Source organism: Drosophila bipectinata, chromosome XR (genome assembly GCF_030179905.1).
Source record: "Drosophila bipectinata strain 14024-0381.07 chromosome XR, DbipHiC1v2, whole genome shotgun sequence".
In the NCBI taxonomy this organism is placed as follows: domain Eukaryota; kingdom Metazoa; phylum Arthropoda; class Insecta; order Diptera; family Drosophilidae; genus Drosophila; species Drosophila bipectinata.
The window spans coordinates 10,212,532-10,238,386 of NC_091735.1; positions in this window are offsets into that span (position 1 = coordinate 10,212,532).

Here is a 25,855-nt window from a genome sequence, read left to right on the forward strand (position 1 = left end):
GAATAGCGCATACAGCTCACCGATTGTAATGGTGAAGAAAAAGACGGGCCAGTGGAGAATGTGCGTGGACTTTCGGCAAATCAACGCAAAATCAGTAAAAGATGCGTACCCAATGCCACGAATAAATTTCATATTGGAGCAACTAAGGGAGGCCAGATTCTTCAGCAGCCTCGACTTGAAGGACGGGTATTGGCAGATCCCTCTGGAGGAAGGAAGCAGAAAGTACACCGCCTTCACCGTTCCAGGGAAGGGTCTGTACCAATGGAAGGTGATGCCGTTCGGGTTGCACTCAGCCTCGGCAACATTTCAAAGGGCCCTTGACCAGGTCATAGGGCCGGACATGGCTCCACATGCCTTTGCGTATCAGGACGATATCATCGTGATCGGACGCACCAAGGAAGAACACATGGCGAACCTAAGAGAAGTGTTCAGAAGGTTGAAAGCAGCAAACCTGCGGATAAACACGGAAAAATGTCATTTTTTCAGGCAGGAACTGCTATACTTGGGACATAGAATAACGAGCCAAGGGATCGGCATGGATCCGGGGAAGGTCGCTGCCATTACGGAGCTGCAACCCCCGACAAACGTCAAGGGAGTACGACAGTTCATAGGGATGGCGTCATGGTATCGGCGGTTCGTCCCAGATTTCGCAGGAATCGCGAAGCCCTTGAACGATCTGCTACGAAAGGGGACGAAATGGGAATGGACCCCCAAGCACCAGGAGGCGTTCGAGACCCTGAAGGCACGGCTGGCGGAAGACCCAGTTCTGGCGTGTCCAGATTTTGAGAAAAGGTTCGTGCTGCAAACGGACGCAAGCGACTACGGCGTCGGAGCGGTCCTGACCCAGGACACCGAGGAGGGCGAACGAGTGATCGCATACGCCAGTCGAACGCTGATTGGAGCTGAAAAAAATTACTCGGCAACGGAGAAGGAGTGCCTAGCCATAGTATGGGCGATCAGGCAAATGAGGCCCTACCTGGAAGGATATCAGTTCGACGTAATCACGGATCATATGGCACTGAAGTGGCTCAACAACCTCGAGAGCCCGCTTGGAAGAATAGCGAGGTGGGTGTTCGAGTTGCAGCAGTATGACTACGTCATCAGCTACAGGAAGGGTAAGCTGAACGTGGTCGCCGACGCGCTATCTCGCCAGCCGGTGTTGGAGCAATTCAGAAGAACCGTGGATCTGGAAGTCCAAGAGTGCGTGTGGATAAACGCGTTAAAGGAGAAAATGAAGACAAGCCCGCAAAAATTCCCGGACTACGTCGAGGAGGGCGGCTTGATTTACCGCCACGTTCCACATAGAGCAGGAAGCGAGGAAGTGGCGTCATGGAAGTTGTGCGTGCCCACGGAGTCGAGGCAGCAGGTCCTTAAAGAGAACCATGACGCACCGGCGGCAGGACACCTAGGCGTGAGGAAGACGATAGCCAGAGTGGCCGCCAGGTACTTCTGGCCAGGGATGCAAAGAGACATCCGGAAATATGTCAGGAGATGCGAAACTTGCCTAAAATACAAACCATGCCAGATGCAAGCAGCAGGACAAATGCTGACACAGGTCCCGGAAGAGCCATGGGCAACGGTGTGCGCGGACTTCGTGGGTCCATTGCCAAGATCTAAACATGGGAATACAATGGTTTTGGTAATGATGGACCGGTTTTCGAAGTGGACGGAGATAGTGCCACTGCGGAAAGCAACTACCGAGGCACTGCAAAAGGCAGTCAGAGAAAGGATTGTCGCTCGGTATGGAGTTCCAAAGGTGATGGTGACGGATAACGGCGTACAATTCACCAGCCGCAGCTTTAAGAAGTTCCTCGGGGAGCTTGGCGTGCGCCACCAGTTCACCGCACCATATACGCCCCAGGAAAATCCAACAGAAAGGGCGAATAGAACGATCAAAACGATGATCGCCCAGTTCGCTGGGGAGGACCAGAGGACGTGGGACGAGCACTGGCCAGAGCTCATGCTGGCAGTAAACTCGGCAGTGTCAGAGTCGACAGGGTATTCGCCTTGCTTTGTAACGCAGGGCAGGGAGCCCAGGATGCCAAGAGCGTTGTTCGACGAAAACGCGTTGGGCACAGGAGTTGGGCAAGGAACGCCCACGGAGAACGCGACGAAGATGAAGGAAGTCTTCGAAATAGTGCGGAGAAACATGGAGCGGGCGGCCCAGGACCAGGCGAGGCACTATAATTTACGGAGACGGAAGTGGAGCCCAAAGATTGGCGAAACGGTGTGGGCAAAAGAGCACCATTTGTCGAAGGCAGCCGAGGGATTCGCAGCAAAACTGGCGCCGCGGTACGATGGGCCCTACACGGTCGTCAATTTCGTTTCGCCGGTAATTGTCATCATACGGCACGGAAGAACAAAGAAAGAGAAGAGGGCACACGTGAGTGAGCTGAAGTGCCAAGACATGGGATCACCGGCGAAGGAGGAATAGAACGGCAACCGGCACAAGTGCACAATGGAAAACGGGATATGTCCAGTAACGGGAGCTTTAACAGGTCCAGTCACGGAACAGTAACGGAGCATATCCAGTAGCGGGAGTTGGACGTGCTATAAAAGGCGGCGCCTGGGAGGAGCACGGTCTATTCAAAAAAAAATCAACGAAGCAACATGAGCAACATGTCAGAGCCAACGATGATCGTCTCGTCTGACGAGAGCGATTTGGAGATAGTCGGCGATCCCACATGGAGCGGAAAACGGATCAGGACGGAGTGGGCGATCCAACGAGCAGCAGGAGGAAGGAAACACATTCCGGTCGGTCGCGCCACTGTGGAGGAGCGACGCCGGAGCGAGGCGTTGGAGCATAGGAGGAGATCGGAGAGGTGCCGCCAGCGGAAGGAGGCGATGGTCACCATCACGGAGATGGCGAGAAAGAGGGCCCAAAGGGCAGAGGAGATCTGCGAGGAGATCGAAAGGGAGTGGAGAGACGTGAGGAGAGATGGACGGGAGAGAGCCATGAGGAGGGCGATGTCGAGGAGGATGCGGCTGCGACGGGCAAGGCGGCTGGTGGAGGCTGCGAAGAGGAGGAAAGCCACGAGGAGGACCCGACCAGCGACGCGGTGGCCCGCGGTGCCACCAACACCACGCCCTCGGTCGGAACGACCGGAGGAAAGGGAGGTGGCAACGGCCGCCAGGAAGAGGCAGCAGGAAGCAACGTGGCCTGCGGCACCACCTACACCACGCCCAAGGAAGGAGGATAAGGAGGAGGAGCCATGGACGAAGGGGCCGTGGGTGTGGCCGACACCAAAGAAGCCGGCGCTGGGCCGGCAGCACTCTTGCCCGGAGGAGAGGCCAACAAGGCCGGTGCTGATGAGGTCAGCGTCGGATGGAGGTGACAAGGAGGTCCCAGAAGAAGACTGGCCGCCGGAGCTCTGTGTGAGGGTGGCGGCGGAGGTGGAGAGGAGGCGCGGACGCACCGGAAGGTGGTGTGTCATGGCACAGGTTGGAGCCGTATGCTTCCGAGTGCGAGGAGGAACCAACGGCGTGAAAGTATTGAGAAAAGTATAAAAAGTAAAAGTCAAGAAAAATTTATAAATAAAAGAAAGCAAAAAAAAAAAAAGGAAAAACAAACCAATTAATTAAAAAAAAAGGAGGGGAAACAAAAAAAAAAAAAAAAAAAAAAAAAAAAAAAAAGAAAAAAAATAAAAAAAAAAAAAAACAAAAAAATAAAAAAAAAAAAAAAAAAAAAAATAAATAAATTTAAGCTTAGGATAAAGAAAAGAGGGGGTATATAGAAAAAATTTAAAATAGGAAAGAAAAAAACATAGATACATATATGTACAAAAAAAAAAAATGTTAAAAAAAAAAAAAAAAAAAAAAAAAAAAAAAAAAGGGAAAAAAAAAAAAAAAAAAAAAAAAAAAAAAAAAAAAAAAAAAAAAACTCTAACTGAAAACAAAGATAAAGAAAAAATAATTATAAGGAAAGAAGAACAACAAAAAAAAAACAAAAAAAAATTAAAAATTATAGATTATTAAAGAAAAAGAATAAAAAAAAAAAAAATTATTATTATTAAAAAAAAAATTAATTAAAAAAAAAAAAAAAAAAAGAAGAGAAAAAAAAAAAAAAACAGGGAATAGGGTACATAGTCTAGGCGCTCTAAAAGGGTCCCAGGGGAGCGCACAGTCGTTTTCCGAAGGAGGGGGGAAGTGGATAGGTATCCACACCAAAATAAGAGGGTAACCGAGAATGTCATTTTTTTTTGGGGGCCGATGTTCAGCACAGCGCATCAACGCCGATGTCCAAACGGCTCTGTCGTTTCCCGAAGAAGGGGGGAAGTGTGAGGAGATTTAGTCTCCCCACACGCGAAGACAGATAGCCGGGGGCAAGGGGGGGGGGCCGAGGAGGCGGAAAAAGGGGGTCAACCACCGGTCAACAACCCGGGCAGCCCAAGGGAACGTCGCCAGGATCAGTACGGGGGGTTGGGGGGAAAGGTGAAAGCCAGTTACCGTGGGTTCTGGCGAAGGGCTACCCGTGGGAGGACGGAATCTACGTGGAACGTAACGGTGGCAGGTGAAAGGGTAAACGGCGCCACCCGGGGGAAGAAGGAATCGACGTGGAACGTAACGGGTCCCGGGGCAACGTTGGGAAAGTAGTCCAGTGGGGAGTCAGCACGATGCGCAGGCGTGCCTTAGAAAGTGTGGCGGAGTGAGCGGCAAGGAGCAGAGGGGGGGGGTTGCGACGAAGAGTGCAACGGGCCCTGGAAGCCCACCGGTGCACCACGCACCAGCAGCAGAGATCCGTGGCCGAGGGAGACGAGGGGCCACGGACAGCGACCCGCCAACGGGAAAGTGGCGTGATTCTGGAAGCAGGATTAACGGCAGGAGCAGAATCCAGGAGGATTAACGGGCGCTCCAGTCAGTATAAAAGGAGGCCCACTGGAGCGGCTCGGGACGAGTCTTTTTAGGAAGCTTGTAGCGTTGAGTTGGAGGACCGCCTGTGGAGAGTCCGCCATTCAAGGGTTAGAGCGTTTCTAAAAGGATTCGGGTTGGTTTGAGTTGAAGGACCGCCTTTGGAGAGTCCGACAGCCAAGCGCAAGGAGAGCGATTAAGAAAATAAGGAAAGGATCCATTGCTGGACCTTCCTCCGGAAACCCAGGGTCGTGTAGACGAGTTGGTTCGTTCCCGAACACGGCAGGTAGCCTTGCAAGGAAGTGAGGAAAGGATAAAGTCTGGCGTATGCCTTACCGACTCCTGAAATCATAACCAACAGGCGTGGTCCTGCGAGACAAGGATAGACCAACTCGAGATCGCACGCCCGGTGTACACGAGACGTAAAGGACGAGACACAAGACAGAGCCAGGGTGGGGAGACCGAGTTTAGCCACTCCCGAACACGGCAGGTAGCCTTGCAAGGAAGTGAGGAAAGGATAAAGTCTGGCGTATGCCTTACCGACTCCTGGAATCGCAACCAACAGGCGTGGTCCTGCGAAACAAGGAGGCATACTTGGGATCACACGCCCGGTAACCACGAGACATACAGAACTAGGGAGACAAGGATCCGTTGCTGGACGGTTTCCTCTACAAGCCCGAGGCGTCAGAGTCGAGTTGAGCCATTCCCGAACACGGCAGGTAGCCTTGCGAGGAAGTGAAGAAGGGATAAAGTCTGGCGTACGCCTTACCGACTCCTGGAATCGCAACCAACAGGCGTGGTCCTGCGAAACACGGATCGGCCGACTCAAGGACTCGCGTCCAAGTCACAGACCAAGTGAGAACACCCTGGTCACCAGCCCCGCCACTACAAACTCGGGTCCGCCGGAGCGTATGCACGGTGTCCCGGTGTAGCGGGTGCGCGACGATAAGATCAGGCACACGGCGGCTTCCAAACCTGGCACCGGAGCGTATGCACGGTGTCCCGGTGTAGCGGAGACGTCACACGGCAACTTCCAAACCTGGCGCCGGAGCGTATGCACGGTGTCCCGGTGTAGCGAAGGCGGCAGTCAGCAAACAAACTCCCAAACCTGGCACCGGAGCGTATGCACGGTGTCCCGGTGTAGCGGAGGCGAGCGACCGCAGCCAACCGTCAGATCAGTCGTAGTCGACCCAAGGGGGTGTCTTCTCAAGGTCAAAGGGCAGAAGGTAGCGGAATCGCGGGCAGCGCGGCGACAGGAGTACCATCGGCGACGGAGTAACGGCGGCGACGGAACAGCGGCGGCGTATCCCGGCCAACCCGCATAGGACGCCGACGACGGAGCCAACAGGAACGGAAGGAGCAACGAATCAAAGAGAAAGAAAGCCTTTGTAGTGTAAAGAGCTCTCAAAATAAAGAGTGTGGAAACTTCAAGCTATTTGTATTACTTTCTGGGCTTGGGCAATCACGTCGAATCTATAAATTCGGTGGAACGGATCCGCGAAACTCTGTGAGCTAGTCGCGGCAAATTGTAGCGATCAGCAGCAGGAAAGACAGTTCGTTACAATTGGCTTTAGGCAAAGCCAAAATGTTCATGTTTGATTATTTTCCTTGTGCGATTCTAATTACAAGGCATTGCGATGGTCGACTATACCCTGGCACGCGCCAGAATTATCGGTTGTCAATTTTCGGTTCCGTCTTGCCTCTCCCCTTCTCTTTGCATTTGATGTTCAATTTGCATAAAAGTAACACGCGTTTGTTTGTTGCATTTAAAATTAAATTTTTAAATTTTAAAAAACATAATACCTGGTGATAATAACTAATTCTGGTGAGTAGTGCATATAATAAACTTATTTATTAAGTTCCAAGCGGCCGTTCAATATATGTAAACATGTTCATATATTTATTAAACGGCATTAGCCGTTCGGAAAAGTGTTAAATATTTATATATGTACATATATTTATTGAACGGCATTAGCCGCTTGTACATATTATGTTATTATCTATTTATTGTTTATTTACTTTTATAACATAGACGACTGTTTTGTCATAGGATAACTCCAGGGGATTAGTTTTTTAGTTGGATTTTTATTTAGAAGGAGCAGCTGAGGTGCCGCTCCAACGATCAAAGTGTCTCTGTTCTTTTACAATATTTCTTAAGTCTAAGTAAGGCTAAGTCTCGTAGCAGCGCTGCTCGCAGGCGGCGGCAGAGAGACGGCTATGTACTTATATATAAAGGAATATAATAATATACCTTGTTATGCGCTCTCAAGTGGAGGCGCGAGGGGTATGCATATGCTGACCGTTTGTTACGATTATGCTGACACTAGCACTTTCTGTGTGCGGGCTAAGCCATAACGATCGGTTCATATTTCGGCCACTTAGGGTTTATGACCGGGACTTTGGATAATGTAAACACTGCAACAAAGTGTTACAGTGCGCACCCTTTAAGTACTCTCGGTACAGTGGGTATTCAATATATGTGCATACTACATCTCCCTCCTTTTGAAAAATAACGTAATATAATGAAGTTATTTTCATAATAAAAATTTCTAATTAATACATCTTTTTTTTTTATTTATTTGTTTTGTTTTATGTGGTTAGAATCATAGAAAATGAAATTATGAAAAGAATATGTGTATTTATTTATCTACGTATGTGTGTCTTTGTATGGCCATACTAAGTGCAATTTATGAAATAAAGATTTTTAATCTATCCTTATGAACTGTTTGTTTTTTATGTTTATCATTTTTTATTACTATGTTATCTCTATCTCCTATTTCCGTTACTATATACGGGCCTGTATATTCAGGATCTAACTTATGACCTGTCTCGTTTTTTAATAAAACTTTGTCACCTACTGATATATCTATATCCCTTACTTTATGATCGTATAGTAGTTTATTTCTATTCTTATTTGCTTCTAACATAACTCTAGCTCTTTTATAGGCTACTTCTAATCTATACTTACTCTCCTTAGCATAGTCATCTATATTATATAGTGCTTCTACACTATCTATGCTATTAAAATGTTTTGGCAAATTACTTGTTTTACCGAATACTAGCTCATATGGACAATAAGTATGTGCCATAGAGGGGGTCGTGTTGAAACAGAAGACAAAATATTGAAGCCATACGTCCCAATCAGTTTTATCAGCCGATATGTAAGATCGTATGTATTCATTGAAAGTTCTATGACTTCTTTCTACTGTTCCAACTGTCTGGTGGTGGTGTGCTGTGGATGTAATATTTTCAATATTTAAATATTTGCACAATTCGTCTATAATTGAATTCTTATATTCTGTTCCCATGTCCGTAATGAACGTTTTCATTGGACCGTACTTCAGGATAAAAGACTCAAATATTGCTTTAGCGACAGTATTGGCGTTTTTATTCGGAACAGGTATGGCAACTAAATACTTAGTTAAATCACATATTAAAGTGACTGCATACTCATTGCCATTTTCTGATTTTGGCAGTGGACCAATAGTGTCCACTATCACTCTGTCGAAAGCATTTATTGGTGTGTCTGTAATTGTTAAAGGGGTCTTTGTGTGTTTAGTTATTTTTGATTTCTGGCATTTTTGACATTTTCTTACGTACTCAGTTATATCTTTAGACATGCTTTTCCAGTAATAGTGTCTTTTTACTTTGGCCAAAGTTTTTGATATGCCAGTATGACCTCCTTGAATTGGTTCATCATGAAATGTAGACAAAATTGCTTCTTTTTCTTTTAAATTTGTTATTTGGGTCACCGGGTTGAGTAGCGCTACTCTTAATGTTTTCAATATTTTATTGCCCATTAATTTAAATTTATCTATTGAAGTATATTCAAAGATATTTTCCCACGGTGCCACTTTGAGTTGGCTGATTTTATGTATACCGGCTTGCATTTCAAGCCTTTGGAAAAATTGATCTAAATCAATAACTCCATTAGTATATAAATCGCTAACATCATATCTTGCAGTAATTTTTCTGCCTTGTTTAAATAAACATAACATATTTTTTATCTGCAAGGTCACTACTTTACGTACTTCATCATTGTTTATGACGTCGTATACGTTGGGCTTAGAAGCTTTATTTAAAGATTGCCTTAGCAATTCTTGTTCTTGATTTTCCGCGCGGAATTTTTGTCTACTTTGATATCTAGTAGTGACTTTTAATACATTTCTAGTTATATTTTGTAGATCTTTGATGGTTATTCTTATTAACGCATCAGCTACATGATTATCTTTTCCCTTTAAATATTCGACTGTAAAGTCGTATTCTTCTAGTTCGAGCCTCATACGTGTCAGTTTAGAACTGGGGTTGGTCATTGAGAAAAGGTATATTAGAGGTCTATGGTCTGTTCTTATTAAGAAATGTGTTCCATATATATATGGTCTAAAATATAATATCGCCCAGTGAATTGCAGCTAATTCCTGCTCAGTAGTACATTTGTTACTTTCACCTTTTGTAAATGCTCTTGATGCGTATGCAATGGGAAGTTGGAGACCATTATGATTTTGAGTTAAAACCGCTCCACATGCTTGCTTACTTGCATCTGTTATTATGCAGAATTCTTTAGTGAAATCTGGGTATTGTAGCAAGGTAGGTTCCATAAGTTTTGTATTTAAGTATTGGAATGCATTTTCACACTCATCCGTCCATTTAAAAGGAACATTCTTTTTACATAATCTTGTTATGTGCCGTGAATAGTCGGCGAAATTTTTTATAAAACGTCTATAATAGTTACAGAATGCTACGAAACGTCTAGCACTGTCCGCGTCGTGCGGAACTGGGTAGTTCATAATGACATCGTATTTCTTGTCATCTGGAAGTATTCCTTTATCAGTGCATTTATGACCTAGAAAAGTCACTTCATGCATAACAAGAAAGGAAAGCTAACTTCGGGCGGAGCCGAAGTTTATATACCCTTGCAGCTAAAACCGGATATATATCGCAAACATCGGATATAGTTGGCCGATCCTTATGAAATTTGGTAGGATGGATCAAAATATAATCTGTACCAAGTTCCAGCTTTCTATCTTCAAAAACACAAAAGTTGGGTCATTTCCGATCGTTCAGTTATATGGCAGCTATAGGATATAGTCGGCCGATCCTAATGAAATTTGGTAGGTTGGATCAACTAACCAAAAATAGAGTCTGTACTAAATTCCAGCTTTCTATCTTCAAAAACACGAAAGTTGGGTCATTTCCGATCGTTGAGTTATATGGCAGCTATAGGATATAGTCGGCCGATCCTTATGAAATTTGGCATGTCGTATTATTTTGCCAAAAATAGCTCTCATGTCAAATTTGAACTCTCTAACTCTAAAAACACCAAAGTTATACCATTTCCGATCAATCAGTTATATGGCAGCTATAGGATATAGTCGGCCGATCCCGGCCGTTCCGACTTATATACTGCGTGCAAAGGAAAGAAGGGTGTGTGCAAAGTTTCAAGACGATAGCTTTAAAACTGAGAGACTAGTTTGCGTAGAAACAGACAGACGGACAGACGGACAGACGGACAGACGGACAGACGGACATGCTCATATCAACTCAGGAGGTGATCCTGATCAAGAATATATATACTTTATAGGGTCGGAGATGTCTCCTTCACTGCGTTGCACACTTTTGGACAAAATTATAATACCCTCTGCAAGGGTATAAAAATGAACATTTTTTTGGATGTAGCTTTAGGTTGAATTTCCTACATTTCTCAAAAACATCTGTTAAGTTTTTAAGCATATGTTTTTCGGAACAACCGATTACTATTAAGTCATTCATATAAAGAAACTCTTGAGAAGGTTCTAGACCAGAGAACGCAATAGTCATCATTCTCTGAAACGAATTAGGAGCTATTTTTAATCCGAAAGGTAATAGCGTGAAGCGATATGAGCCGTTGCTCGTTGAAAAAGACGTTATATCTCTTGAACCTTTTTCTAGTTCAATTTGATGGAATCCTGACATTAAGTCAAGACATGAAAAGTATTTTGCTCGACCTAGTTGATCTAAAATATCATCAATTCTAGGTAATGGGAATTTATCAGATAGTAATTTTTTATTAATCTGGCGATAGTCAATTACTAATCGCCATTTCTTTGCATTTGATCCGGGGGATGATTTATTAGGAACAAGTAACAATGGGCTATTATATTCGGATACTGACGGTTCGACAATCCCGTCTGAGATTAATTTTTCTACTTGTTTTTGTATTTCATTCACCTGACTATGTGGGCTTCGATAGTTTTTTATATAAACTGGTTCATCATCTTTTAATCTCAGTTTTTGTTTATAAAAATTATTTTTGGTTATTGATTCGGTTTCCAATCCGAATATATCGCTATACTGGGTGCATAGGCTAGTAAGCTGAGACTTGAACTGTGGAGGGAAGTTTTTTGACAGTTGTGATAGTACGGATTTTTTTCTATTGTCTGGATTTGTGTTGACTACATCGTAGTTCGAAAGTGATTCATATATTAGATTATCTGTACTCACTACTTGGTCGGTATTTGTTGTCTTTAATAGTCTTATGAAGGCATTATTGGATGTTGCTATGGTATTTGCAACGTAAATACCATGTTGAATTTCCTGATTTGGAATTAATACACTGTCTGCTGTTGAATTAAGTTCAATTTTCCGAATAACTTGGGATCTTGCTGGCAGAAGTATTGAATTATTGCCAGAACTATGAGCTATTGGTACTTTAATTGGGAATTTTAAATTATTGGGTCTAATTATAAGCCAATCTTCAGATGGCTTGAAGTCTAATTGACAGTTGTATTTTTTGATAAAGTCGATGCCTATTATACCATCGCATGGAATTGGGAAATGTGAATTTAGGATATGAAAATCGTGTGGAATTATATAATTGGTGGTCTGCATCTCTATAGAAACTAAACCTTGGGATTTTATTATTTCTTGACTTATGCCTTTTATGTCTATGATGTAATCATTTTGGATGTTTTGGAAATTATCCGAAGTTTCTTTTAGAATGGAAATGTCTGCACCTGTGTCTATTAAAAATATAAGTTCTTTCCCTGTAGCTACATTAAAAAATGAAACGAATATATTTTGGCTGAGATTAATAGTGTGATCTCTCACTTCATTTATTGTTGAATATTTAAAGGGTTTTGGGAGTTTTCCGATGTGTTTTGGTTATTATTTTGTGTCAATCTTACATTGCCTTGGTTATTGCTATTGTGGCCTCGGTTTGAGTTACCACTGCCTCTATAATTTCCTCTATATGGGCCTCGCCCTCTATTGTTATTCTGATAATTATTGTTATTCTGATAATTGTTGTTATAATTACCGTTGTTGTAGTTATTGTGATTGTAGTTATTGTGATTACCACGAAAACTACCTCTATAACTGCCACGTCCGCGATTTGAGCCGCGCTGTGGATAATTCTTATAATATAGGACAGTGTTTGACTGCCCAGTTGCTTCAGTGCAACTATTAACAAATTTGGAAACGGCTTCGTTCATCGTACTGAATGTTCCAGCTTGCATGATAAGTTTTACCTTATCGATTGTGCAGTTTTTAGTCATTGCTTTGACTGCATGCTGCATGGAATAATTCCTGGCTAGCTCTAAAGATAAACCATCTGATATATATGCACCTTCTAAGGCTTTCGTCATCTGCTCAATTTCTTGTGTGTATTGGTTAGCAGTTTTATTGCGCTGCTGTAGATTCATCAGCTTCGCTGATAATACCTCAACAGTTTTTCCTTTGACGTTGCTTCTTAGTCTAGCAATCACCTCAGTAATTGTTGTTTCATTACCGATTAGATTCCTGGCGACACCTTTTAGCTTTGTTTTAATAATGGAAATAGCTAATTCTTCGTGCTCGCCTTTTATTGATTGTATTATTTGTAAAGCATCAATGAAACTTGTTAAATTTTCAGCCTTACCATCAAAAACTGGAATAAGCTTAGATGCTGTATTAATAAAATAAATATTTGACTGTGCCATTGTGATGGATTTATCTATCTTGTATTCTATGACACTCGAAGTATCTGAATCTGTAGAGTTATCCAGATCAGTGTATACCGCCGGAATAGTAAGATTATTTAAATCTTCATCTTCTATTTTGGGGTTTACATTGGGAAGCTCTTCTGACTCAGATTCTTTCGTTTCTGTTGATTCCGAGTCAGGTGCAGTGTCAACTGCTATTGGAGTGTTTAGAACGGTTGGTAATGATATTTCTAAACTAAACTTTTGTTTAATAAATATTAAATTAGATCGTAGTCGTATCAAAAGTTTCGATACCTGTGACCAATGATCTTGCTTTAATCTTTCCCTATGATCATGTATTAGCATACGCGCTTCATTAAAGCACTCTACTAATATTTCAACGTGCTTCCTAACCGTATTCTTTTGAATGGGTCTATTCTGAGTTAGAGACTTGTACGATTTGTCAAAATTTGTTTTAATTATTGATAACTCCTCGTACAATTTGTTCCAATCCATGCCTTTAGTTTAGCCATGCTTTTGTAAAAAGAATTACGTAATATATTTTAATATTTATTTTCTGTTATTTCATTTTCTTAGATTGTAGGTGTTTACATTTGTGTATAATAATTTTTGTTTTTTTTTTTTTTGGTTTTTTGTTTAGATTTTGTCCAGGTCATTTGCTTGACTCTGGAATTTTTTCTTTAAACATTTGTTGTGTAATTTATATAATTTTAGCAAAACGCTTGCTAACATTATAATGACGATTATCATTAACATTATTGTAATTGTTTGAAGATCGATTTTTCCGGGTTCAATTGTATTAACGACATTTGCCGTGGAATCTACAACTTTCGTGTCTACTAAACCCATTTTAGATATTTTTCTTATATTATATTATATTATATTATATTTATTATATTTTTTTCTGAGTCATATTTGTACCCTTGCAGAGGGTATTACAATTTTGTCCAAAAGTGTGCAACGCAGTGAAGGAGACATCTCCGACCCTATAAAGTATATATATTCTTGATCAGGATCACCTCCTGAGTTGATATAAGCATGTCCGTCTGTCCGTCTGTCTGTCTGTCTGTTTCTACGCGAACTAGTCTCTCAGTTTTAAAGCTATCGTCTTGAAACTTTGCACACACCCTTCTTTCCTTTGCACGCAGTATATAAGTCGGAACGGCCGAGATCGGCCGACTATATCCTATAGCTGCCATATAACTGATTGATCGGAAATGGTATAACTTTGGTGTTTTTAAAGTTAGAGAGTTCACCTGAGAGCTATTTTTGGCAAAACATTACGACATGCCAAATTTCATAAGGATCGGCCGACTATATCCTATAGCTGCCATATAACTGAACGATCGGAAATGACCCAACTTTCGTGTTTTTGAAGATAGAAAGCTGGAACTTGGTACAGATTATATTTTTGGTCAGTTAATCCGACCTACAAAATTTCATAAGGATCGGCCGACTATATCCTATAGCTGCCATATAACTGAACGATCGGAAATAGTATTTGGTAGAAATATCAATTTTCGTATTTTTGAAGATAGAAGCTTGGGACTTTTTTTTAGATTTTTTATTGTAATTAATTGGTTTTATTATGATGTAATCATAAGGATCGGCCAACTATATCCGATGTTTGCGATATATATCTGGTTTTAGCTGCAAGGGTATATCAACTTCGGCTCCGCCCGAAGTTAGCTTTGCTTTCTTGTTTGTAATGTAACTTAATTTTTCTGGGAAGTAATAGTCAGAATCATTTATTTGATCTGTTTTACTTATGCTATTACTTCTCATTAAAAGGGTATTAAAATGTTTCGTAAATTTTAGGATTTTTTATTTATAATTTTTTTTCATTAGAAAGGAATTAGAATTTTACATAAATTTAAGGAATTTATCGTATTTTTTCCTTTAATTTAAAAAAAAAAATTTTTTTAATTTTTTCTTTTTTCTTATCTAACATTTTTTCCTACCTATTATTTGTACAGCTATACGGGCCATACTTTCAAATTGGACAAAAGAGGTTCCGCTCAATTTTTCAAAAAATATTATAGTATATAAAAACAAGAAAGGAAAGCTAACTTCGGGCGGAGCCGAAGTTTATATACCCTTGCAGCTAAAACCGGATATATATCGCAAACATCGGATATAGTTGGCCGATCCTTATGAAATTTGGTAGGATGGATCAAAATTTAATCTGTACCAAGTTCCAGCTTTCTATCTTCAAAAACACGAAAGTTGGGTCATTTCCGATCGTTCAGTTATATGGCAGCTATAGGATATAGTCGGCCGATCCTTATGAAATTTGGTACGTTGGATGAACTGACCAAAAATAGAATCTGTATTAAATATTAGCTTTCTATCTTCAAAAAAACGAAAGTTGGGTCATTTCCGATCGTTCAGTTATATGGCAGCTATAAGATATAGTCGGCCGATCCTTATGAAATTTGGCATGTCGTAATGTTTTGCCAAAAATAGCACTCGTGTCAAATTTGAACTCTCTAACTCTAAAAACACCAAAGTTATACCATTTCCGATCAATCAGTTATATGGCAGCTATAGGATATAGTCGGCCGATCCCGGTCGTTCCGACTTATATACTGCGTGCAAAGGAAAGAAGGGTGTGTGCAAAGTTTCAAGACGATAGCTTTAAAACTGAGAGACTAGTTCGCGTAGAAACAGACAGACAGACAGACGGACAGACGGACATGCTCATATCAACTCAGGAGGTGATCCTGATCAAGAATATATATACTTTATAGGGTCGGAGATGTCTCCTTCACTGCGTTGCACACTTTTGGACAAAATTATAATACCCTCTGCAAGGGTATAAAAATATGCATCGCAGTGCAATCAAAAAAATTATGCAACGCAGTGCATGGGTTAAAAAAAAAGTTTCTCCTCAGTTGATTTCCTTTTTTTTACCCCACGTCAGCTGGTCGTCGCCGGTTTGGCTACGCTGACGTTTCCTCGGTGGCGCAGGAGGTGGCGTATTCCCGCACTCAGTTTGCTGCTACTGCTGCTGCTGTCCGGGGCCTTTTGGACTCAGGCGTTACCGGTGCTGGTCCTCGCACAGGTGTGGTTGCAGTGGGGGCTGTCTAGTGGTAATCCTTCGGGCACGTCTTTTTTAGTTTCGGTAATGGCTTTGGTGGTGGAGGTTTTGTTATTATTTTTTCATTAATTTTCTTAATCGATACTGAGTGAGTGGTGGCAATTTTTGGGCTTTTATTCTTGTTGTTTATTAATTATTCTTTTAGAACATCTAGTTCTGTTTGAAGCTTTTGGGCCGTAGCCCACGCGGGTGGTGGAGTGTTTACGTAGAGTAGCCACGTTAGGTGTGCTACTCTTTTTTTTTATTTTTTTCGCAACTCCTCCGCGATTGCCCATTGCTTTCACTCTACTCACTCAGATTTCTTTTTTGTCGATTTATTTTGCATTTTCCAGTTTATCCAGTTTTTTTGACTATATGTATCCACCATTATGATATGATATGATATCCTCCTGGGTATATCCTTGTTGGTATATCCTTTTAATCCTTAGATGTCCTTCGATGTCCTTCCATCGCTGTCACGGTCGCAATGTCATAGGATAACTCCAGGGGATTAGTTTTTTAGTTGGATTTTTATTTAGAAGGAGCAGCTGAGGTGCCGCTCCAACGATCAAAGTGTCTCTGTTCTTTTACAATATTTCTTAAGTCTAAGTAAGGCTAAGTCTCGTAGCAGCGCTGCTCGCAGGCGGCGGCAGAGAGACGCCTATGTACTTATATATAAAGGAATATAATAATATACGTTGTTATGCGCTCTCAAGTGGAGGCGCGAGGGGTATGCATATGCTGACCGTTTGTTACGATTATGCTGACACTAGCACTTTCTGTGTGCGGGCTAAGCCATAACGATCGGTTCATATTTCGGCCACTTAGGGTTATGACCGGGACTTTGGATAATGTAAACACTGCAACAAAGTGTTACAGTGCGCACCCTTTAAGTACTCTCGGTACAGTGGGTATTAAATATATGTGCATACTACAGTTTATTTATATTTTTATAACATCGACGGAGTGGGAAGAAGAGATTGAAGGCGTTTCCAAATTTTTATGGAGTTTTGATCGGTATGTATTTTAATTACAAATAATGTAAACAATATCTAATTTCTATTTATTTTATTTACAGATAGTATATCTATGGTGGATCCGGGGAAATCGCCGGAGAAAGTGTTGGTGCACATAAATAATATAAAATAATAAAAAAATAATAATAATAAAAAACAAAAAAAAATAAATAATAATTAGTAATTAGTAATAATAAATAAATATAATATTAATAATAATAATAAAAATAATAATAATTTATAATTTTTTTGATTTCTTTTTTATTGAATGGGAAAAAGGGGGGGGGGGGTGAAATTCCTTACGGATTCCTCACGGTATACCCAAGGGATTCCTTGGGGTATTTCCTCAAAGATTCCTCAGAGTGTACCCCAGGGATTCCTTGGGGTATTTCCTCAAAGATTCCTGAGAGTATACCCCAGGGATTCCCTGGGGTATTTCCTCAAAGATTCCTGAGAGTATACCCCAGGGATTCCCCTATTTACACATACACATACACATACACATTCGACCTCCCGGAACGTACACATCTAGTTGGATTCGCGGACGACATCGCGGTAGTCGCCGTGGCCAAGACGATTCAGGAAGCAGAGGAGCACTGCAACGCTGCAATTGCAAACGCCATCAGTTGGCTGGAACAGGTAGGGCTAAGCCTAGCCCACCACAAGACGGAGGCTGTCTTGATTTCGAGCAGGAAGCGAGTGGAGACGGCTTCAATCAGCGTGGGAGGACATGTGGTCAAATCAACCAGGGCCATCAGGTACCTTGGAGTAACGCTGGACACGAGGCTTAGCTTCAGGGAGCACTTCTCAGTAGCAAATCGCAAGGCGGCGAATGTCGCCAGAGCATTAGGGAGGATCATGCTCAACTGTAGGGGCCCCAAGCAAGGACGTCGTTTACTTCTCCAGACCGTCTGCAGCGCAACGATGCTCTACGCAGCCCCCGTGTGGGCTGATGCAGCCAAAAAAAGGTCGTATACCAAAGGTCTGACCAGCACATATAGACTGTGCGCCTTAAGGGTGAGCTCGGGCTACCGCTCGATCTCCGACGACGCAGCTCTCGTCATAGCAGGCATGGTGCCATTCTACCTGCTCGCGGCGGAGCGTAAAGAGCTATATCAGGCTCTAGTAGCTCTGAACGGGCAAACTCCGGCAGTGACACGCCGTCGGCTTAAAGAGATCTCGAGAGCTTCGAGTATACAGAAGTGGCAACAAAGGTGGGACGAGTCGACCAAGGGACGGTGGACCCACCAACTAGCCCCCGACCTCAAGAACTTGCCACCACTCACTCAGTATCGATTAAGAAAATTAATGAAAAAATAATAACAAAACCTCCACCACCAAAGCCATTACCGAAACTAAAAAAGACGTGCCCGAAGGATTACCACTAGACAGCCCCCACTGCAACCACACCTGTGCGAGGACCAGCACCGGTAACGCCTGAGTCCAAAAGGCCCCGGACAGCAACAGCAGTAGCAGCAAACTGAGTGCGGGAATACGCCACCTCCTGCGCCACCGAGGAAACGTCAGCGTAGCCAAACCGGCGACGACCAGCTGACGTGGGGAAAAAAAAGGAAATCAACTGAGGAGAAACATTTTTTTTTAACCCATGCACTGCGTTGCATAATTTTTTTGATTGCACTGCGATGCATATTTTTTTTATATACTATAATATTTTTTGAAAAATTGAGCGGAACCTCTTTTGTCCAATTTGAAAGTATGGCCCGTATAGCTGTACAAATAATAGGTAGGAAAAAATGTTAGATAAGAAAAAAGAAAACATTTAGAACATTTTTTTTTTAAATTAAAGGAAACAAGAAAAGAAAGCTAACTTCGGGCGGAGCCGAAGTTTATATACCCTTGCAGTTAAAACCGGATATATATCGCAAACATCGGATATAGTTGGCCGATCCTTATGATTACATCATAAAAAAACTAATTAACTAAAATATAAAAACTAAAAAAAGGTCCCAAACTTCTATCTTCAAAAATACGAAAGTTGATATTTCTACCAAGTACCATTTCCGATCGTTCAGTTATATGGCAGCTATAGGATATAGTCGGCCGATCCTAATGAAATTTGGTAGGTTGGATCAACTGGCCAAAAATAGAATCTCTATTAAGTTTCAGCTTTCTATCTTCAAAAACACGAAAGTTGGGTCATTTCCGATCGTTCAGTTATATGGCAGCTATAGGATATAGTCGGCCGATCCTTATGAAATTTGGCATGTCGTAATGTTTTGCCAAAAATAGCGCTCGTGTCAAATTTGAACTCTCTAACTTTAAAAACACCAAAGTTATACCATTTCCGATCAATCAGTTATATGGCAGCTATAGGATATAGTCGGCCGATCCCGGCCGTTCCGACTTATATACTGCGTGCAAAGGAAAGAAGGGTGTGTGCAAAGTTTTAAGACGATAGCTTTAAAACTGAGAGACTAGTTTGCGTAGAAACAGACAGACGGACAGACGGACAGACGGACATGCTCATATCAACTCAGGAGGTGATCCTGATCAAGAATATATATACTTTATAGGGTCGGAGATGTCTCCTTCACTGCGTTGCACACTTTTGGACAAAATTATAATACCCTCTGCAAGGGTATAAAAATTAAGTTACATTACAAAATATGACTCAGAGAAAAATATAATAGAAATTGGAAAAACAAAAACATATACAATATCTAAAATGGGTTTAGTAGACACGAAAGTTGTAGATTCCACGGCAAATGTCGTTAATACAATTGAACCCGGAAAAATCGATCTTCAAACAATTACAATAATGTCAATGATAATCGTCATTATAATGTTAGCAAGCGTTTTGCTAAAATTATATAAATTACACAACAAATGTTTAAAGAAAAAATTCCAGAGTCAAGCAAATGACCTGGACAAAATCTAAACAAAAAACCAAAAAAAAAAAAAACAAAAATTATTATACACAAATGTAAACACCTACAATCTAAGAAAATGAAATAACAGAAAATAAATATTAAAATATATTACGTAATTCTTTTTACAAAAGCATGGCTAAACTAAAGGCATGGATTGGAACAAATTGTACGAGGAGTTATCAATAATTAAAACAAATTTTGACAAATCGTACAAGTCTCTAACTCAGAATAGACCCATTCAAAAGAATACGGTTAGGAAGCACGTTGAAATATTAGTAGAGTGCTTTAATGAAGCGCGTATGCTAATACATGATCATAGGGAAAGATTAAAGCAAGATCATTGGTCACAGGTATCGAAACTTTTGATACGACTACGATCTAATTTAATATTTATTAAACAAAAGTTTAGTTTAGAAATATCATTACCAACCGTTCTAAACACTCCAATAGCAGTTGACACTGCACCTGACTCGGAATCAACAGAAACGAAAGAATCTGAGTCAGAAGAGCTTCCCAATGTAAACCCCAAAATAGAAGATGAAGATTTAAATAATCTTACTATTCCGGCGGTATACACTGATCTGGATAACTCTACAGATTCAGATACTTCGAGTGTCATAGAATACAAGATAGATAAATCCATCACAATGGCACAGTCAAATATTTATTTTATTAATACAGCATCTAAGCTTATTCCAGTTTTTGATGGTAAGGCTGAAAATTTAACAAGTTTCATTGATGCTTTACAAATAATACAATCAATAAAAGGCGAGCACGAAGAATTAGCTATTTCCATTATTAAAACAAAGCTAAAAGGTGTCGCCAGGAATCTAATCGGTAATGAAACAACAATTACTGAGGTGATTGCTAGACTAAGAAGCAACGTCAAAGGAAAAACTGTTGAGGTATTATCAGCGAAGCTGATGAATCTACAGCAGCGCAATAAAACTGCTAACCAATACACACAAGAAATTGAGCAGATGACGAAAGCCTTAGAAGGTGCATATATATCAGATGGTTTATCTTTAGAGCTAGCCAGGAATTATTCCATGCAGCATGCAGTCAAAGCAATGACTAAAAACTGCACAATCGATAAGGTAAAACTTATCATGCAAGCTGGAACATTCAGTACGATGAACGAAGCCGTTTCCAAATTTGTTAATAGTTGCACTGAAGCAACTGGGCAGTCAAACACTGTCCTATATTATAAGAATTATCCACAGCGCGGCTCAAATCGCGGACGTGGCAGTTATAGAGGTAGTTTTCGTGGTAATCACAATAACTACAATCACAATAACTACAACAACGGTAATTATAACAACAATTATCAGAATAACAATAATTATCAGAATAACAATAGAGGGCGAGGCCCATATAGAGGAAATTATAGAGGCAGTGGTAACTCAAACCGAGGCCACAATAGCAATAACCAAGGCAATGTAAGATTGACACAAAATAATAACCAAAACACATCGGAAAACTCCCAAAACCCTTTAAATATTCAACAATAAATGAAGTGAGAGATCACACTATTAATCTCAGCCAAAATATATTCGTTTCATTTTTTAATGTAGCTACTGGGAAAGAACTTATATTTTTAATAGACACAGGTGCAGACATTTCCATTCTAAAAGAAACTTCGGATAATTTCCAAAACATCCAAAATGATTACATCATAGACATAAAAGGCATAAGTCAAGAAATAATAAAATCCCAAGGTTTAGTTTCTATAGAGATGCAGACCACCAATTATATAATTCCACACGATTTTCATATCCTAAATTCACATTTCCCAATTCCATGCGATGGTATAATAGGCATCGACTTTATCAAAAAATACAACTGTCAATTAGACTTCAAGCCATCTGAAGATTGGCTTATAATTAGACCCAATAATTTAAAATTCCCAATTAAAGTACCAATAGCTCATAGTTCTGGCAATAATTCAATACTTCTGCCAGCAAGATCCCAAGTTATTCGGAAAATTGAACTTAATTCAACAGCAGACAGTGTATTAATTCCAAATCAGGAAATTCAACATGGTATTTACGTTGCAAATACCATAGCAACATCCAATAATGCCTTCATAAGACTATTTAAGACAACAAATACCGACCAAGTAGTGAGTACAGATAATCTAATATATGAATCACTTTCGAACTACGATGTAGTCAACACAAATCCAGACAATAGAAAAAAATCCGTACTATCACAACTGTCAAAAAACTTCCCTCCACAGTTCAAGTCTCAGCTTACTAGCCTATGCACCCAGTATAGCGATATATTCGGATTGGAAACCGAATCAATAACCAAAAATAATTTTTATAAACAAAAACTGAGATTAAAAGATGATGAACCAGTTTATATAAAAAACTATCGAAGCCCACATAGTCAGGTGAATGAAATACAAAAACAAGTAGAAAAATTAATCTCAGACGGGATTGTCGAACCGTCAGTATCCGAATATAATAGCCCATTGTTACTTGTTCCTAATAAATCATCCCCCGGATCAAATGCAAAGAAATGGCGATTAGTAATTGACTATCGCCAGATTAATAAAAAATTACTATCTGATAAATTCCCATTACCTAGAATTGATGATATTTTAGATCAACTAGGTCGAGCAAAATACTTTTCATGTCTTGACTTAATGTCAGGATTCCATCAAATTGAACTAGAAAAAGGTTCAAGAGATATAACGTCTTTTTCAACGAGCAACGGCTCATATCGCTTCACGCTATTACCTTTCGGATTAAAAATAGCTCCTAATTCGTTTCAGAGAATGATGACTATTGCGTTCTCTGGTCTAGAACCTTCTCAAGAGTTTCTTTATATGAATGACTTAATAGTAATCGGTTGTTCCGAAAAACATATGCTTAAAAACTTAACAGATGTTTTTGAGAAATGTAGGAAATTCAACCTAAAGCTACATCCAAAAAAATGTTCATTTTTATGCATGAAGTGACTTTTCTAGGTCATAAATGCACTGATAAAGGAATACTTCCAAGAAGAAAAATACGATGATACGATACGACACAAGAAATACGATGTCATTATGAACTACCCAGTTCCGCACGACGCGGACAGTGCTAGACGTTTCGTAGCATTCTGTAACTATTATAGACGTTTTATAAAAAATTTCGCCGACTATTCACGGCACATAACAAGATTATGTAAAAAGAATGTTCCTTTTAAATGGACGGATGAGTGTGAAAATGCATTCCAATACTTAAATACAAAACTTATGGAACCTACCTTGCTACAATACCCAGATTTCACTAAAGAATTCTGCATAATAACAGATGCAAGTAAGCAAGCATGTGGAGCGGTTTTAACTCAAAATCATAATGGTCTCCAACTTCCCATTGCATACGCATCAAGAGCATTTACAAAAGGTGAAAGTAACAAATGTACTACTGAGCAGGAATTAGCTGCAATTCACTGGGCGATATTATATTTTAGACCATATATATATGGAACACATTTCTTAATAAGAACAGACCATAGACCTCTAATATACCTTTTCTCAATGACCAACCCCAGTTCTAAACTGACACGTATGAGGCTCGAACTAGAAGAATACGACTTTACAGTCGAATATTTAAAGGGAAAAGATAATCATGTAGCTGATGCGTTAATAAGAATAACCATCAAAGATCTACAAAATATAACTAGAAATGTATTAAAAGTCACTACTAGATATCAAAGTAGACAAAAATTCCGCGCGGAAAATCAAGAACAAGAATTGCTAAGGCAATCTTTAAATAAAGCTTCTAAGCCCAACGTATACGACGTCATAAACAATGATGAAGTACGTAAAGTAGTGACCTTGCAGATAAAAAATATGTTATGTTTATTTAAACAAGGCAGAAAAATTACTGCAAGATATGATGTTAGCGATTTATATACTTATGGAGTTATTGATTTAGATCAATTTTTCCAAAGGCTTGAAATGCAAGCCGGTATACATAAAATCCGCCAACTCAAAGTGGCACCGTGGGAAAATATCTTTGAATATACTTCAATAGATAAATTTAAATTAATGGGCAATAAAATATTGAAAACATTAAGAGTAGCGCTACTCAACCCGGTGACCCAAATAACAAATTTAAAAGAAAAAGAAGCAATTTTGTCTACATTTCATGATGAACCAATTCAAGGAGGTCATACTGGCATATCAAAAACTTTGGCCAAAGTAAAAAGACACTATTACTGGAAAAGCATGTCTAAAGATATAACTGAGTACGTAAGAAAATGTCAAAAATGCCAGAAATCAAAAATAACTAAACACACAAAGACCCCTTTAACAATTACAGACACACCAATAAATGCTTTCGACAGAGTGATAGTGGACACTATTGGTCCACTGCCAAAATCAGAAAATGGCAATGAGTATGCAGTCACTTTAATATGTGATTTAACTAAGTATTTAGTTGCCATACCTGTTCCGAATAAAAACGCCAATACTGTCGCTAAAGCAATATTTGAATCTTTTATCCTGAAGTACGGTCCAATGAAAACGTTCATTACGGACATGGGAACAGAATATAAGAATTCAATTATAGACGATTTGTGCAAATATTTAAATATTGAAAATATTACATCCACAGCACACCACCACCAGACAGTTGGAACAATAGAAAGAAGTCATAGAACTTTCAATGAATACATACGATCTTACATATCGGCTGATAAAATTGATTGGGACGTATGGCTTCAATATTTTGTCTTCTGTTTCAACACGACCCCCTCTATGGCACATACTTATTGTCCATATGAGCTAGTATTCGGTAAAACAAGTAATTTGCCAAAACATTTTAATAGCATAGATAGTGTAGAAGCACTATATAATATAGATGACTATGCTAAGGAGAGTAAGTATAGATTAGAAGTAGCCTATAAAAGAGCTAGAGTTATGTTAGAAGCAAATAAGAATAGAAATAAACTACTATACGATCATAAAGTAAGGGATATAGATATATCAGTAGGTGACAAAGTTTTATTAAAAAACGAGACAGGTCATAAGTTAGATCCTAAATATACAGGTCCGTATATAGTAACGGAAATAGGAGATAGAGATAACATAGTAATAGCAAATAATAAACATAAAAAACAAAAAGTTCATAAGGATAGATTAAAAGTCTTTATTTCATAAATTGCACTTAGTATGGCCATACAAAGACACACATACATAGATAAATAAATACACACATTCTTTTAATAATTTCATTTTCTATGATTCTAACCACATAAAACAAAAAAAAATAAATAAAAAAAATGTATTAATTAAAAATTTTTATTATAAAAATAACTTCATTATATTACGTTATTTTTCAAAAGGAGGGAGATGTAGTATGCACATATATTGAATACCCACTGTACCGAGAGTACTTAAAGGGTGCGCACTGTAACACTTTTTTTTTTTTTTTGTTTTTACCGGTCTTTCAGAATTTGGAAATGGCTTGTGCATCAATAAGAGCATCAGCTAGCATTCCTGTATTCATCATAAAGCTTAGAGGCCCAGACGACCGAGGGGCGCTCAAGAAACGATTTGTTAGAATATATTAAGTTATTTGTTAATTATTAAGCTAAGAGGAGTTAGTAAGGAAATTTAAAATTCTATATTTTAAGTTAGAGGGACAGGAAAGAGATGTAATAGAGTAGAGACCATTGTAGTTCAAACATAATACCCTAAAAGGGTCATGCAGTGCATATGTCGAACTACAACGGCTAAGGAACAGAGGACTAAAGTTTCGAGTCCTTCTGTTAGGAATGTTAAAATTTAAGCGTGTTAGTAAATGCTGGCTATCTACATAACGGGAATAAGGTTATGCAGAAAAAATACACCGAGCATTGTCCTACGATTTGTTAAGCTAGGTAAGTTTATGAGTAAGAGTCTACTACTATAAGATGGAAGGTGAAGATTTGCATCCCAGTTTAGACCTCTAAGTGAAAAAGTTAGGAAATTCTTTTGTACGGATTCTATGCGGTCCTGATGTACTCCATATTGGGGACTCCAGACACATGAACCGTACTCCAGTATAGGACGGACCAAAGAAATGA